The sequence below is a fragment of the Sciurus carolinensis genome, chromosome 11, assembly GCF_902686445.1.
Source record: "Sciurus carolinensis chromosome 11, mSciCar1.2, whole genome shotgun sequence".
NCBI classification, from domain to species: Eukaryota; Metazoa; Chordata; class Mammalia; order Rodentia; family Sciuridae; genus Sciurus; species Sciurus carolinensis.
Genome location: NC_062223.1, coordinates 24304938 through 24323331, shown reverse-complemented (window position 1 = coordinate 24323331; position 18394 = coordinate 24304938). Strand labels below are relative to the sequence as shown.

The 18394-nt window shown below is 36.3% G+C and overlaps 1 pseudogene; it reads left to right on the top strand.

Annotated features, from left to right (window-relative positions):
* Positions 1–8228: 8228 nt before the first annotated feature.
* Positions 8229–8900, top strand: LOC124960487 (RWD domain-containing protein 4-like; annotated as a pseudogene).
* Positions 8901–18394: the final 9494 nt, after the last annotated feature.

Genomic DNA, 18394 nt, shown 5'->3' with positions numbered 1-18394 from the left:
ATATGCAGCTATATGAGACAAAATGTGGGAAGGACTTTCAGATATCTGGAACGCCAGCAAGTGAAGTCAGACAGATAGAAAAATTTACTAATCACGATTTCCAGGAGCACAGTTTTTAAAATTGAACTCAAGAACACATATCATCAAGTAAAACCATGGATCATTAATAGGGCACAGTTGGAGGTTTTAATGAAATATTTTCAAACTAGTGAATCTACACAAGAATGTGAGCATATAGCAAATTTATCAAGTCACATCACACTCTCTACTAACTGTTATGAGAAGCATTACACCTGCAGCCACTGGAAAATACCCACCATTCTCCTGGGGCACTTGTGAAGCAACCAGGAAAGGTTATGAATGATCCAGTTCAGACAGCATGGAACAAGATGATCCACAGATATAATGTAGAATGACAAAATGATAGTAAGCTTCAAATTAGAAATTATGTGATAAATTAATCTGTTTGGTATTTTCAGGCATTAAATGCACATTAATATTATAGAAGTTTAGTATAAACACGTAATAATTAAAAGTTTGCCATGAAAACCCATAAGTGTAAGAGTTGAGTAGAAAAAAGAGGAATAAAATGAAATATAGATAAATAAGTATCAATTGAGTCATTTGAAAATGAAGAGGAGAACATGAAAAAATCACAGAATACGGGAGACCCATGATTGTCATGGAACTGAATGGAAATTTCACATGTGTTAGGAGAAAAATCAAAATCAACACATCAAGAATTTTTCAGAGACTTTTTAAGAAAAGTCACTTGACTTATACAATGACAGATATGCAGAACTGAAACAGATCCTAACATACAGAAGACAGGAAATAATGGAGATGAGCCATCATATATGGTAGAAAAGAGAATTAGAGTTACATGGTAAGAGAGGATCATATAAGAACATTAAACAGAAATGTTAGAAAGAAAAATCTGAAAATGACTGAAGCCCCTGCACAGAAGCTTAGATGTGGTAATGGGAAAACAGACAAGGACTTCCCACCTTGTTGTCTCCTGAGGCTGAGGTCTGCAGGATCCTTGCTCCAGGAAGTTGGCCTCCCTGACAGAGTGAGGCATGTTGGAATGACTGTGTGTGGCCATTAGAGACTGCATTTCATCAACAGAATGACAGAACCTCTCTTGCCAAGTGACATCAATCACCTTGTCACCTGCTTCCTGAATGACCTTGAGTACCAGTATTCATTTTGATGCTCTTGGAGGAGCAACACATCCTCTCCCACATGCACAGTGGCTCTCTGTGTGTAACTGCTTGGTTATTCATTAGGAGTACTAAGTCATCACTTGAGGATGTGTCTCCCCTAGTTGAACTGCCGCAGAATGTAAACTTCAGGGTTCAGAAAACCACTAAATTTTTCATGCGATTAGTGGAAAAGACCACAGCAGTCAATGCAACTGAGCCTCAGCAGGACCAAGAGGACACACTGGCTGCTCCATGGGAGATCCCTGTGCCTCCTGAACCCACAGTGTGTTGTAAAAACCTCCACACTCCATGAAGCACAGGCCTGCTTCAAGGCAGAGGGCACAACATAATTCCAAAAAAGCCCAATTATTCTGTCTAACCCTTCCTTATTTGTATTTCTGCATTGTTTTAAAATTGAGCAAAACCTTCTGCATTTGGAAAATGCTGTCATTTTTAATTAATTATTATTAGTTTTTTTAATTTTTATTTTGCTTTTAATTTTTTACAGACTGCATTTTGATTCATTGTACACAAATGGGATACATAATTTTGTTTCTATGGTTGTACAAAATGTAGATTCATACAATTTGTGTAATCACACATGTACATAGGGTAATGATGTCTGTCTCATTCCACCATTTTTCATACTCCCTCCCTCTAATTTCCTTTGACATATTCTAAAGTTCCCCCATTATTCTCTCATTCCTCACCTCCCACCCCCATTATATACCATTCTCCACTTATCAGGGAAAACATTCCGTCTTTGGTTTTTTGCACTTGGTTTACTTCACTTAGCATGATATTCTCCAATTCCATCCATTTATTTGCAAATGCCATAATATTATTATTCTTTATGGTTGAATAGTATTCCATTGTGTATATATAGGAGAGTTTCTTTATCCATTCATCTGTCGAAGGACATCTAGGTTGGTTCTACTCTAGCTTTTGTGAACTATGCTGCTCTAAACATTGATGTGGCTGTCTTACTGTAGTTTCCTGACTTTAGGTCCTTTGGGTATAAACCGAGGAGTGAGAAAACTGTGTCTAAAGTGGGTTCATTCCAAGTTTTCTTAGGATTCTCCATGCTTTCCAGAGTGACTGCACCAATCTGCAACTTCACCAGCAAAGTAAAAGTGTGCCTTTTTCCCCACATCCATGCCAACATATATTATTGTTTTTTCTTGATAATAGCCATTCTAATTGGAGGAAGATGAAATCTTAGAGTTGTTTTAATTTGCATTTCTCTAATTACTAGAGATGTTGAACACTTTTTCATATATTTATTAATTGCCTGTGTGTCTTCTTCTGTAAATTGTCTCTCCAGTTCCTTGGTCCATTTATTGATTGGGTTCTTTGTATTTTTATTGTAAAGTTTTGTAAGTTCCTTAGAAACTTTGGAGATAAGAGCTCTATCTGAAGTGTGTGTAGAAAAGATTTTCTCCCACTCTGTAGGCTCTCTCTTCACATTCTTGATTGTATCTTTTGCTGAGTAAAACTTTTTAGTTTGAGTCCATCCCATTTATTGATTCTTGCTTTGATTTCTTGTGCTTTGGGAATCTTGTTGAGGAAGTCTGATCCTAAGCCAACATGATGAAAATTAGGGACTTCTTTGTCTTCTATTAGGTGCAGGGTCTCTGGTCTAATTCCTATGTCCTTGATCCATTTTGAGTTGAGTTTTCTGTAGGGTAAGAGATAGAGGTTTAATTTCATTTTACTGCTTATGGATTTTCAGTTTTGCCAGGATCATTTGTTGAACAGGCTATATTTTCTCCATTGTATGTTTTTGGCTCCTTTGTCTAGTGTGAGGTGACTGTATTTATGTGGTTTTGTCTCTGTGTCTTCTATTCTGTACCATTGGTCTTCCTGTCTATTTTGGTGCCAATACCATGCTGGTTTTGCTACTATTCCTCTGTAGTATATTTTAATGTCTGGTATTGTGATACCTCCAGTTTCACTCTTTCTACTCAGGATTGTTTTGACTACTCGAGGTCTCTTGTTTTCCCAGATGAAGTTCACGATTGCTTTCTCTATTTCTGAGGAATGTCATTGGGATTTTAAGTGGAATTGCATTGAATCTGTATAGTGCCTTTGGTATAATGGCCATTTTGACAATGTTAATTCTGCCTATCCAAGATCAACGGAGATCTTTCCATCTTCAAAGGTTTTCTTCAATTTTTTTCTTTAATATTCTGTGAGAGATCCAAGATGGTGGACTAGAGGGAGGCTGCATTCCTTGTCACTCCCTACCTCCAGTTTCAAGCAGAGAATATCTGTTTCTCGATTGCTCACTCTCAGGCATCTATCATTTGCCATGTGCCTGCCTCTCACCTGTCCATCGCTTGCCTTACACCTATCCATCATCCAATGCATGAAGTTCACCTCTCGATTGTCCGTCAACAGTAAGCAAACTGATTGCTGGCCACGAGTGGAGCACCAGCTGCCTGCTGTTGCCTGGAAGTTCACTGTACAATACCTGCAGGTTTGATTACATGTAGCTGCCGCCATTTTGAGACAACAGTCAGGCCCTGTAGGACCCCTGGTCGGATAGACTGAGCCCCGTCTCCAGGATACCTCAGCCCAACCAATCACTCCCTGCCTCTGGGGCCCTCAGATCCACTGAATCCTCCCTGCCGCCAGGACTCCCAGACCAAGTGACTGCACCCTATCACAGGGACACCAGATCGACTGATTACACCCGACCTCCAGGATCCCACAACCACACCAAACACACCAGACCTCCAGGACCCCTGCCAGACCAACTGCATCCCATCTCCAGGACCTCCAGCTGACCACGTTCACCCCTGAGCTGCAGCTCCCCATTTGCCAACACATTTCGAAGCCAGAGCGGCCAACTTGGATAATCCTGGAAGCAGTAGCTCTGAACTTTGGGTGGGGCAAATCCCATCCTGAGAAACCTGCTGGAGACTTGAAGCTCAATATCAGGTACCTCTCATGCATCAGGCTACTGAACACTGGGAGGTTTCATTAGTATATGTCTGTTATACAATAGATATTCTTTTTTCTCCTTTCTAAAAAATTTAAATTTTTATTTCTTTACTTTTCTTGCTCTCTTTTCCTTTTGTTTACCTGTTCCCTAAGAGTCTCTTTCTCCCTTTCTTGCATACTAACATTCAATTTCTTTTGACTACACTCTCACCCTTTCTATTTTCTAGAACTTCTGTATATTCTTTTCTTATTCCATTAACAGCCACATTCTAAATCCCTCTGCATCCTCTTTTTCCTCCATTAGAAACTGCAGACCTTATTGCAAACCTGTTTGTTTAACTGAAGTTAATATTTGAACTCATTTTGTTTACTATGACAATTTTGTTATGTCCACATAGGGACCATTTGGTCTAGGATTGCATAGTGTCTGATTTGGGCACTGCTAATATTGATCTCCCCTTAAAGAAAGGGTTTTGGAAACCTATAAGGCCACTATAAGCCTATAGGGGGAAATATGCAATACCCCAGATCTGCACTGCTAGAGGGGAAGACACATGAACAACATGAAAAAACAAGGGAAGAAAATGATCCAAACAAATCTGGATTCTATATTAACAGAACCCAATGACAATATGTTAGAAGAAATGTCAGCAAAGAACTTCAGATTATACATGATTAAGATGATCAGTGAAGCAAAGGATGAGATAAGAAAGCAAATGCAGGCAATGAATGATAATACCAATAAACTGAAAGAAAACCTGCAGGAAGCAAAAGATCATTTCAACAAAGAGATAGAGATTCTCAAAAAAAAAAAAAAAAAAAAGGAAATCCTTGAAATGAAGGAGAAAATGAACAACAACAACAACAACAACAACAACAAAAACTCAATGGAATGCATCACCAAAACACTAGACCACTTGGAAGACAGAACCTCAGACAATGAAGACAAAATATTTAATCTTGAAAATAAAGTGGCCCAAACAGAGAAGATGGTAAGAAATCATGAACAGAATCTCCAAGTTCTATGGGATATCATGAAAAGACCAAATTTAAGAATTATTGGGATTCAGGAAGGCACAGAGATACAAACCAAAAAAATGAACAACCTATTCAATGAAATAATATCAGAAAATTTCCCAAACCTGAAGAATGAAATGGAAAATCAAATACAAGAGGCTTACAGAACACCAAATGCACAGAATCACAACAGATCCACACCAAGGCACATTATAATGAAAATGCCTAACATTCAAAATAAAGATAGGATTTTGAAGGTCGTGAGAGAAAAGCATCAGGTTACATATAGGGGGAGACCAATACGAATAGCAGCCAACTTCTCAACCGAGACTCTAAAAGCTAGAAGGTCCTGCAACAACATATTTCAAGCTCTGAATGAACATGATTGCCAACCAAGAGTCCTATACCCAGAAAAACTAACCTTCAGATTTGAAGATGAAATAAAATCCTTCCATGATAAACAAAAGTTAAAAGAATTTGCAAATAGAAAGCCTGCACTACAGAATGTTCTCAACAAAATATTCCATGAGGAGGAAATGAAAAACAACAGTGGAGGTCAGCAAAGGGAGGAACTATCTTAGAGAAAAACCTCTCAAAGGAGAAACCAAGCCAACCTAAAAAACCAAATATAAGCCAAATGACTGGGAATACAAATCATATTTCAGTAATAACCCTGAATGTTAATGGCCTAAACTCATCAATCAAAAGACATAGACTGGCAGAATGGATTAAAAAGAAAGACCCAACAATATGCTGCAATCAGGAGACTCATCTCATAGAAAAAGACATCCACAGACTAAAGGTGAAAGGATGGGAAAAAACCTACCAGGCATACAAATTCAGTAAAAAAGCGGGGGATTCCATTCTTATATCAGATAAAGTGGACTTCAAGCCAAATTTAGTCAGAAGGGATAAAGAAGGACATTTCATACTGCTTAGGGAACCATAAATCAAGAAGAAACAATGATAGTAAGTATTTATGCCCCAAACAATGGTGTATCCCTGTACATCAAACAAATCCTTCTCAATTTCAGGAATCACATAGACCACAACACAATAATTCTGGGTGACTTTAATGCACTGCTGTCACCACTAGATAGATCTTCCAAACAAAATCGAACCAAAGAAACCATAGAACTCAATAACACAATCAATAACCTAGACTTAATAGATATATATAGAATATTCCATCCATCAGCGAGCAGATTCATTTTCTTCTCAGCAGCACATAGAACCTTCTCTAAAATAGACCTTATATTATGCCACAAAGCAGATCTTAGGAAGTGCAAAAAAATAGAGATACTGCCTTGTGCTCTATCAGATCATAATGGACTGAGAATAGAAATCAATGACAAAATAAAAAAGAGAAATTAGTCCAACAACTGGAGACTAAATAATATGCTATTGAATGAAACATGGATAACCAAAAACATCAGGGAGGAGATTAATAAATTCTTAGAGGTCAATGAGAACGATGACACAACATATCAAAATCTCTGGGACACTATGAAAGCGGTACTAAGGGGAAAATTCATTGAATGGAGTGCATTCCAGAAAGAATGAAAAGTCAACAACTAAATGACCTAACATTACAGCTCAAAGCCCTAGAAAAAGAAGAACAGAAGAACAGCAAATGTAGTAGAAGACAGGAAATAATTAAAATCGGAGCTGAAATCAATGAAATTGAAACAAAAGAAACTGTTCAAAAAATTGACAAAACAAAAAGTTGGTTCTTTGAAAAAGTAAACAAAATAGACAAACCCTTAGCCACACTAACAAAGAGAAGAAGAGAGAAGACTCAAATTACTAAAATACATGATGTAAACGGAAATATCATGACAGACACCACTGAGATACAGAACAAAATGAGAAGCTACTTTGAAAAACTGTATTCCAACAAAATAGAAACTATCGAAGACATTGACAATTTTCTAGAGACATATGCTCCTCCCAAACGGAACCAGGAGGACATAAACAATTTAAACAGATCAATATCAAGCAATGAAATAGAAGAAGCCATTAAAAATCTGCCATCCAAGCTAAGCCCAGGACCAGACGGATTCTCAGCTCAGTTCTACAAGACCTTCAAAGAAGAACTCATTCCAATACTTCTCAAAGTGTTCCAGGAAATAGAAAAAGAGGGTATCCTACTGAACTCATTCTATGAAGCTAATATCACCCTCATACCCAAAACCAAGAAAAGACACATCAAGGAAAGAAAGTTTTAGACCAATATCCTTGATGAATATAGGTGCAAAGATCCTTAACAAAATATTGGCAAAACGTATCCAAAAACATATTAAGAAAATTGTGCACCATGATCAAGTGGGGTTCATCCCTGGAATGCAAGGATGGTTCAACATTCTCAAATCAATAAATGTAATCCATCATGTCAATACACTTAAGTATAAGAATCATATGGTTATTTCAATTGATGCAGAAAAAGCATTTGACAAAGTACAACACCCCTTCATGCTCAAAACAATAGAAAAAATAGGGATATTAGGAACATACCTGAACATTGTAAAGGCTATTTATGCTAAACCCATGGCCAATATCATTCTTAATGGAGAAAAACTGAAACCATTCCCTTTAAACTGGGAACAAGACAGGGATGTCCTCTTTCACCACTTCTATTCAACATTTTCCTTGAAACTCTAGCCAGAGCAATTAGGCAGACCAAAGAAGTTAAAGGGATATGAATAGGAAAACAGGAACTTAAGCTGTCACTATTTGCAGATGACATGATTCTATATTTAGAGGATAGAAAAACCTCCTCCAGAAAACTTCTAGACCTCATCAATGAATTCAGCAAGGCAGCCTCCTTCCAGACTCCTGGGCATCCCACCTGCCACAGCCTCGACCTCCCCCCACTGCCCACCTCCACCTGCTTGCTGCTGCGGAGGGCTGAGGGTGCGTGTGAACTCGCATTTACAGTTGCGGAGAGCTTACTCCCCACCCTGCGTGAGCGGCACCGAAGGGGAACGCCCTGGACTCGGGCTGCTACCCTTGCTTTTCCTTAGTTGTCCCGAAAGCTGTCCCCCCGGGAGGCTCCCAGCGATGAGTGCCAACAAGGACCAGGAGACGGAACTAGAAGCATTACGTTCTATTTATGAAGGAGATGAAAGTTTCGGGAATTAAGTCCAGTTTCATTTCAATATAGGGTGAAAATGGTGATCCCAAAGCCTTCTTAATAGAGATTTCCTGGACAGAAACATATCCCCAAACACCTCCAATTATATCTATGAACGCTTATTTTAACAACACCATATCATCAGCTGTAAATCAGAGTATATTAGCCAAGTTACAGGAGGCCGTGGAAGTGAATCTTGGAACTGCTATGACCTATATATTGTTTGAATATGCCAAAGACAATAAAGAGCGGTTCACGGAGAATCATCATCCCGTTAATTTTACAACATCCATAAGCAATATCATCTCTGTTGAAACTCCTAATACAGCTCCATCAAATAAGAAAAAAGACAAAAAAGAACAACTTTCTAAAGCCCAGAAACGTAAACTGGCTGACAAAACAGATCACAAAGGGGAACTGCCTCGAGGCTGGAACTGGGTTGATGTTGTGAAGCATTTAAGCAAAACTGGCTCTAAAGATGATGAATAGCACTTGGAATTTGAGACAAGGAAAAAACATCCTTTAAAAAGTAAACTGAGTTCAACATCTTTCATTAACTATTTTCTGGTATTGAGATGACTTTTTATAAAATACAGGGGTTTTGTATGTTTCTTACATTAAAAAATGTTGTCAGTGGGAAGTTCATGAAGAGTTCTGGTTGTATTACATTATTTTCACAAACTTGCCTTAATAAAAGGTGAAAATGTTACTGTTTAGTATACTTTATGAAGCCTACTGAGCTTTATAAATGGACAAACATGGGAAATAATAATCAGTGTTAATTTATATGATCTTATTGTAGTGGATATGAGCCCTTTTCAAACTGTCATCCCAATAGAGCAGAATTTTACTTGTACAGTTGTTCCATAGCATGATCCATATTAATTGGCTTCCCATCTTAAAGTCTTCATCTCTTCTTTTGCTTAATCACTGAAGCATAAGTTTCTTCAGAGAAATTTAAATACCAGTATTTGAACTTTTTATGAAACTTTGTAGTTCCTTTTTATTTTTCAATGATGAACTGTTTCCTTTTAATAAATTTATAATCTATTTATACTTTTCTCTTGATTTGGGTCAGGGGTTTGATCATGAGAACTTTCAATGATATATGTAATAGGAGAATATAAAAACAAACCTTCCAAATATATTAGAGTGCATTTGAATAAATTCTGACTCTTATTTAAAGCATTTCTCTTTGCTGCAAATACTAGGATGGGAATAAAAGATGCCTTAATATTTAATTTTTGTACTGTTGGAGACAATGATTTCAATAAATTTCTATTTATCTGCTATTGTGGTGTTTTTAGTTGTTAGATAACTGAAGTCTTTAAGTGGGTTCAACATAAAACCACATTTCAGGTCTTGTTATTTTAATAGTGTCTTCAAATATCCAAACGTATTTCTCAACCTCTGCATCTGTTTAATAATATACATAGAAGTCTTTCAAATGCCGAATTGTTAAACATGCTTGATTTTTTAAAAATCATTAGTAGAGGAAACTATTGGTATAGCTTTACTAGGAAAAGTTATTGGTGTTATGTGTGATTTACAGTGATTTCGTATATGCTCCCCAGCTTTAAGTACACTTAAGACTACTGCCATTTATCTGAAAGGGTGGTTTGTTAGAATGTGAAGTTATTCTGTGGGTGTAAAGAATAATTAACTTCTAAAGAATTTACCTTAGCATAAGAGCAACTTGAGATGTTTCCATGGTTTTTACAAAGTTAACTTTGGCATCAGTTAAATCATTTGAAGTATGAAGTAAGTATAATTATAATAAGTTTAATGTCATTTCAAAAGTGGAATCACATTTGTTTCTTGAATTAACATCAAAATTGAGGACCACTAGAATCTGACAACATTTGTTTTCAGGGTTGTGTATGTATAGTTTTTGTTGTTGAGTAGATTTGTTTGCTCATTTAAAAAAATTTGGTAGTGGAAAAAATATTTTGTTTTGCTTTGAAAGTTCTGAAATATTTCATGCTTATTGTGGTTCATAGATTACAAAGAATAATGCTAGTTAAATGCCAATGAACTCTTTTTACTCTTTTTATATGACATGTACAAATTTCTGGGGGTGATGGTGGCAGTGGTGCCTCTTATTACCTTATGTAAAACACTTGAACATTTTCATCAGTATTGCCATCATCTGTGTAACACTCCCAGTATATTTTCTCAAAGTCTGTTTACTTAAAAATGTGTGGAATGATATAACTAATAAGCAATAAAGTCTGAATTACAATGAAAAAAATGAATTCAGCAAAATAGTAGGCTATACAATCAACACGCATAAATCTAAAGCATTTTTATATGCAAGTGACGAAACAGCTGAGGGAATTGAGGAAAACAACCCCATTTGCAATAGCCTCAAAAAAAATAATAAAATACTTGGGAATCAATCTAACCAAAGAGGTAAAAGATCTCTATAATGAAAACTACAAAACATTGAAGAAAGAAATTAAGGAAGACCTTAAAAGATGGAAAGATCTCCCATGTTCTTAGATAGGAAGAATTAATATTGTCAAAATGGTCATACTACCAAAAGTGCTATACAGATTCAATGCAATTCCAATTAAAATCCCAATGATGTACCTTACAGAAATAGAGCAAGCAATCATGAAATTCATCTGGAAGAACAAGAAACCCAGAAGAGATAAAGCAATCCTTAGCAGGAAGAATGAAACAGGGGGTATCGCAATACCAGAACTTCAAATACACTACAAAGCAATAACAACAAAACCAGCATGGTATTGGCACCAAAATAGACAGGTAGATCAATGGTACAGAATAGAGGACATGGACACAAACCCAAATAAATACAATTTTCTCATACTCGACAAAGGGGCCAAAAATATGCAATGGAGAAAAGATAGCCTCTTCAACAAATGGTACTGGGAAAACTGGAAATCCATATGCAACAGAATGAAACTAAACCCCTATCACTCACCCTGCACAAAACTCAACTCACAATGGATCAAGGACCTTGGAATCACACCAGAGACCCTGCATCTTACAGAAGAAAAAGTAGGTTCAAATCCTCACCTTGTTGGCTTAGGATCAAACTTCCTTTACAGGACACCCATAGCACAAGAAATAAAAGCAAGAATCAATAACTGGGATAGATTAAAACTAAATAGCTTTCTCTCAGCAAAGGAAACTATCAGCAATTCGAAGAGAGAACCTACAGAGTGGGAGAATATCTTTGCCACTCATACTTCAGATAGAGCACTAATTTCCAGAATATATAAAGAACTCAAAAAACTCTACACAAACAATACAAATAACCCAATCAACAAATGGGCTAAGGATATGAACAGACACTTCACAGAAGAAGATCTACAAGCAATCAACAAACATATGAAAAAATGTTCACCATCTTTAGTAATAAGAGAAATGCAAATCAAAACTACCCAAAGATTCCATCTCACCCCAATTAGAATGGCGATTATCCAGAATACAAGCAACAATAGGTGTTGGAGAGGATGTGGGGAAAAAGGTACACTCATACATTGCTGGTGGAGCTGCAAATTAGTGCAGCCACTCTGGAAAGCAGTGTGGAGATTCCTTAGAAAACTTGGAATGAACCTACCATTTGACCCAGCTCTCCCACTCCTCAGCCTATATCCAAAGGACTTAAAATCAGCATACTACAGAGATACAGCCACATCAATATTCATAGCTGCTCAATTCACAGTAGCCAGACTGTGGAACCAACCTAGACATCATTCAATTGATGAATGGATAAAGAAACTGTGGTGTATATATATATATACATATATATATACACAATGGAATATTACTCAGCTACAATGTATAATAAAATTATGGCATTTGCAGGCAAATGGATGAAATTGGAGAATATCATGTTAAGTGAGACAAGCCAACCTCAAAAATCCAAAGACGAATGATCTCACTGATAAGTGGATGATGACACATAATGGGGGTTGGAGGGGGGCAAGAATGGAGGAAGGAGAGACTGTATAGAGGGAAAAGAGAGGTGGGAGGGGTGTGGGGGAAGGAAAAAATAACGGAATGAATCAAACATCATTACTCTATGTAAATGTATGAATATGCAAATGGTATGCTGTTACTCCATGTACAAACAGAAACAACATGTATCCAATTTGTTTACAATAAAAATAAATTTTAAAAACATCACACAATTTTACTACTTAATAAAGTTATATTCATTTCTTTTAATTTGCATTTTGAATTTAATTTAGGTTAATTCTGTTAATGATATATAAATTATGTATAGCATATTTGTGTTATAACAGTATTATAAAATTGAAATATAAAATTGTATATACAAAATTATTATATATAAAATTATATATAGCATATTTATGTTACAATGTATACATAAACATTTTTACTAAATTGAAATAATAAAATTAGATGTACAAAAAATAAAATTAAATTAAAATATTTTTAGTTTTCATTGTAGAGGTCTTTCGCCTCTTTTGTTAGATTAATTCCTAAGTGTTTTTTTTTTTTTTTTTTTTTTGAGGCTGCTGTAAATGGAGTGGTTTTCCAAATTTCTCTTTCAGAGGGTTCATCACTTATGAATAGAAATGCATTAGATTTACATGTATTGGTTTTTATATCCAGCTACTTTGCTGAATTCATTTATTAGTTCTAGAAGTTTTCTACTGAAGTTTTTTGGATCTTATAAATATAGGATCATGTCATCAGCAAATAGTGACAGCTTTAGTACTTCTTTTCCTATTTGTATCCCTTTAATTTCTTTGGTCTGTCTAATTGCTGTGGCAAGTGTTTTAAGGATGATGTTGAATAGAAGTGGTGAAAAAGGGCATCCCTGTCTTGTTCCAGTTTTTTGAGAGAATCATTTCAGTATTTCTTCATTAAGAATGATGTTGACTGTAGTCTTAGCATAGATAGCCTTTACAATGTTGAGGTATGTTCCTCCTATCCCTATTTTGTCCAGTGTTTTAAGGATGAAGGGGTGCTATATTTTATCCAATACTTTCCTCAGCATCAATTGAAATAATCATGTGAATCTCAACTTAAGACTATTGATATGGTGAATTACATTTATTGATTTCTGGATGTTGAACCAACCTTGATTCCCTGGGATAAACCCCACTTGAACATGGTGCACTATCTTTTTAACATATTTTTGCATGCAATTTGCAAGTATTTTGTTAATGATTTTTGCATCTATGTTCATCAGGGAAATTGGTCTAAAGTTTTCTTTCCTTGATGTGTCTTTGTCTGTTTTTGGTATCAGGGTGATACTAGCCTCATAGCATGAGTTTGGAAGGGTTCCCTCCTTTTCTATTTCCTGAAATATTTTGAGGAGTATTGGTATCAGTTCTTTTATAAAGGTCTTGTAGAATTTGGCTTAGAATCGATTTGGTCCTGGGCTTTTCTTGGTTGGTAGGCTTTTGATGGCTTCTTCTATTTCGATGCTTGAAATTGATCTGTTTATATTGTGTACATCTTCCTGATTCAGTTTGGGAGGATCATATGTCTCTAAAAGTTTGCCAATGTCTTTGATATTTTCTGTTTTTTAGAGTATAGATTTTCAAAGTAGCATCTAAGTATGTTATGTATTTCAATGGTGTCTGTCATGATCTGTTATTTTTCATTATGAATTCTAGTAATTTGAGTTTCCTCTCCTCTTCTCTTCATTATTGTAGCTAGGGGTTTATCAATTTTGTTTACTTTTTCAAAGAACATACTTTTTGTTTTGTCAATTTTTTGAATCATTTCTCTTGTTTCAATTTCATTGATTTCAGCTCTGATTCTAATTATTTCCTGTCTTCTACTATTTTTGGTGTTGATTTGTTCTTTTTTTTTTCTAGGGATTTGAGATGTACTGTTAGGTCATTTAGTTGTTTACTTTTTTTTTTTAATGTATGAGCTCAATGCAATAAACTTTCCTCTTAGTACTGCTTTCAGAGTGTTCCAGAGATTTTGATATGTTGTGTCATTGTTCTCATTTACCTCTAAGAATTTTTTTTTATTTCTTTCCTGATGTCTACTTTTATCATTGCATCATTCTATAGCATATTATTTAGTCTCCGGGTGTATTAGTAGTTTTGTTTGTTATTTTATTGTTCATTTCTAATTGCATTCCATTATGGTCTGAAAGGATACAGGGTAGGATCTCTATTTTTTGTATTTACTAATGGCTTTTTTGTGGCATAGCATATGGTTTATTTTGGAGAAGGATCCATGAGCTGCTGAAAAGAAAGTATATTCGCTTAATTATGAATGAAATACTCTGTAAATATCCATTATGTGTATATCATTGATTGTATTATATAGTTTTATAGTTCTTTTGTTCTGTTTTTGTTTGGGGGATCTATCCAGTGGTGAGAAGAGAGTGTTAAAGTCCCCCACTATTAATGTGTTTTGTCTATTTGATTCTTAAAATTGAGAAGCATTTCTTTGACATATATGTATACTCCATTGTTTGGGGCATAAATATTTAAAATTGGTATATCTTGCTGCTTTATGCATCCCTTAAGCAGTATGATGATTTTCTCTCACAGCCTTCAAAATCCTATCTTTATTTTGAATGTTAGGCATTTTCATTATAATGTGCCTTGCTGTGGATCTGTTGTGATTTTGTGCATTTGGTGTTCTGTAAGCCTCTTGTATTTGATTTTCCATTTCATTCTTCAGGTTTGGGAAATTTTCTGATATTATTTCATTGAACAGGTTGTTCATCCCTTTGGTTTGTATCTCTGTGCCTTCCTCAATCTGAATAATTCTTAAATTCGGTATTTTCATGATATCCCATAATTCCTGTAGGTTCCATTTATGACTTCTTAGCATCTGCTCAGTTTGTTCAACTTTATTTTCAAGATTAAATATTTTGCTGCCATTGTCTGAGATTCTGTCTTCCATGAGGTCTATTCTATTTGTGGTGCTTTATATTAGTTTTTATTTTGGTTTGTATTTTCTTTAATTTCAAGTATTGTTTTTTCAGAATCTCTATCTCTTTATTGAAGTGTTTTTCTGCTTCCTGCATTTTTCTCCTTTAACTGTTTACTGGAACAGTCATGTATTGCCTGCATTTGTTCTCTTATCTCATCTTTTGTTTCACAGATCATTTTAAGTATGCAGATTCTAAACTTTTTTCTGTCATTTCTACTGCCATGCTGTCATTGGAGTCTATTACAATAGCATCTTGGTTTGTTAGGGACACCTTTCTTCCCCTGTTTTTTATATTGTTTCTATATATTCCCCTCTAGTAGTGAAGAATAGAGATACTAAAGTTTTTCCCCCTTCAGGCTTATTATGACCCTGCAGTTTTCCACTATCTCTCCTTCGAAGGGGATATCCATACCAGTAGCACCCTATACAGAGAAAATGTAGCCCTGAAACAGATAGTCCCTATTAAAATAAACAGGATCAATTTGATTACTATTTTCAGTGTAGTTGTGAACAAGAGGATGGGGAAGGATGTAGGATGTAAGTGAGTAAATAGAGGTACCTGTCTAAGGAACTCCAGTCTCCTGTAGGTGTGTCAGGAAGGAAGCCACACTTCCAATGATGATGGCCATGCCCTCAGGAATAATTCAATATGCTTGCACCCTCCAAGGAAGCTGGGGAGCCCCAGTGAGGGCATGATGAGTTAGCCTGGAGGCAGGCACAGTGTCCGTCAGCAGTAGTAGGGCAGAAAGGCAGTCTCAGCTGCTGGCCTCTGTAATTGATGTGGGGGTGGGGTGGGGGCTCAGCAGTTGTCTGTCTGTGGGGTCACGGGCTCAGTGCTGGCAACCAACCTCAGTGTGTGGGGCAGGCTCAGCGATGCATCTGACCTTGGTGTGGGGAGCTGGTAGGCTCAGAGTTGGCATCTGACCTCAGTATTGGGGGGCGGTCTCAGCAATGCGTCTGACCTCAGTGTTGGGGGCAGGCTCAGCAGTGGTGTCTGAACTGGGTGTGGGGTGCAGGTGGGCTCAGAGTTGGTATCTGACCTCGGTTTGGGGGGCAGGTGGGCTCAGTGGTGGTGACTGACGTCTGTGTGGGGTAGCAGGTTGGTTCAGCTATGGTGTCTGTCCTCGGTGTGGGGTCGGGCTCAGCCATGGCGATCAAACTCCTCATTTTGACTTTAAATTGAAAATTACCTTCTCCTTCAAAACAGGATACAGAAAGTCACAATGTGCTGTTGCTTCTCCCTACCATTCATGGAGTTGGATTGGTTCAAAATTAGTATCCCATGAAGTCCTTTTGTACTCCTATACTCAACCCTACCTGTGCATGCCTGCATTTGGTGCTTACAGGCATATAACAGAGTTTGAACTATGCCCAGGTGACATCTGCACAATACTATAGGTACCTTTTAGGGCTGAACCTGAAGAGCACTGCTAAGACTGTGGGCAAACACTGAAACTTGAGTTTGCAGAAGATGTCAACAAACAAAGAAAACACATACTCTATTGGACATAAATAAGACCAAGAGTTCTGAACTATGACTTCCATGTGCTTAGAAACCAACAATTACTCAAGCACAAGTTGAATTTTATACTAGTATTAAAAGTGACTAACACAAAGCCATCACAGTATTAAACATATTCTAGTTGAATGTATACCTTCCACTAAGAGGCTTCCATGGTCAGATGTTACCTTCTACTGAGGTGAAACCTAGACTTTGCAGTCTGGTGAGTCTGGTTTTAGAAGAGGTCACCTCCTGGGGCTCTAGACCTGAGAGAATCTTGAAGGCTGAATCCTGTCATCATGGGGTTCAAGTTTAAGGCACAAAATCTCCCCTTGAATGGAGAACAGCAATCAATACACACCAAACAATGAGTAAACAAATAAGTTCAAATTATTTGCTACCAATGTTAAAGAAATAGAAAATTGCTCCAATAAGATAGCAAAACTTTCAACACAGCAATTTAAACACTTTCTGATATTTGAAAAGAGTGTATAAGCCAAGAAATAGAGAAATCCAGAAAAAGCAAATGGAAAACTTAGAGTTCATAAATTTAAGAACTAAACTTTAAATTCAGTAAATGGATTCAGTGGAAGGACAGAGGTGGCAATAAGGAAAGTCAGTGTGGAGGAAGATACATCAGTAAGTCATACGCAGTGTGAACCACAGAGGGGTAAAAGTCAGAAAGGAAATGAAGGGAGTCACAGCCTTGTAGAGGAAAACCAAATGTTCCACGTTTATACACCACAGTAGCAGAAGGGAAAGAGAAATCAATATGACGGTGAAAAAATTATGATGAATCAATAGTTGAAAACTGGCAAGTTTGGTGAGAGTCATAAATATGGCAACTTAAGAAAATGAGCACACCAAGAAGGTGAACTCACCAACATTCATACTTAGACATTACAGTTTTATTAATGGATTATAATTGTACAGAAATTTGGAAGTGCTTTACACTCTTAAGTGTCTGTGTTGGTGTGAAATGGGGGAGACAGTATTTTAAAATTCCTGACTGTGTGTGTGACTGAGAGAATACTTGTGAATCTTGTTCCATGTAATTATATCCATGTCATTTTTCTCAGCTCAAATTTTTGTATTATGAATTCATCTTTTATCCTGAAGAAATTAGTCTTGTTTGTCTAACTGAAATTTATTCCTCTCTGCTTTTCTTTCTGCTGTCTTTATTCAGAGGTCAATTGTTCAAGGGCTAACTCTCAAATACACTAAAAAATTGAGTTAATATGATTTAAAATGATTAGAGATAAAAATAAAGATCTCTAAATTCACTAACCCACACGTTTTATTCCCCAGATGATCAGACACTAAAGGGTGTTCTTTTGTATAAATTGTTTAAAATATAATTAATATCCATTGATTATAGGATTTTCCTTCACAAAAAGGATGAGGTAAGACATTAACTAAACTTGGTTTTTGTGGATAACCTAAATAAAAAATGAGTAAATCAGATTAAACATAAATGGGATAAATATCATAAATAAGATTTTAATTGTAGGTCAATAAAAGTTTAAAATTGTTTTGTAACTGCTCTTCTCTAAAAGCAAGATGATTATGGGTTAAAATTCTACCTTCATGTATGTTCTACATAGAAGAATTTAAGAAAAGGGAGATAAACAAATACTCAAAGATGATAAAATACTGTTGTTTTATTCAGTTCCAAGAATCCTT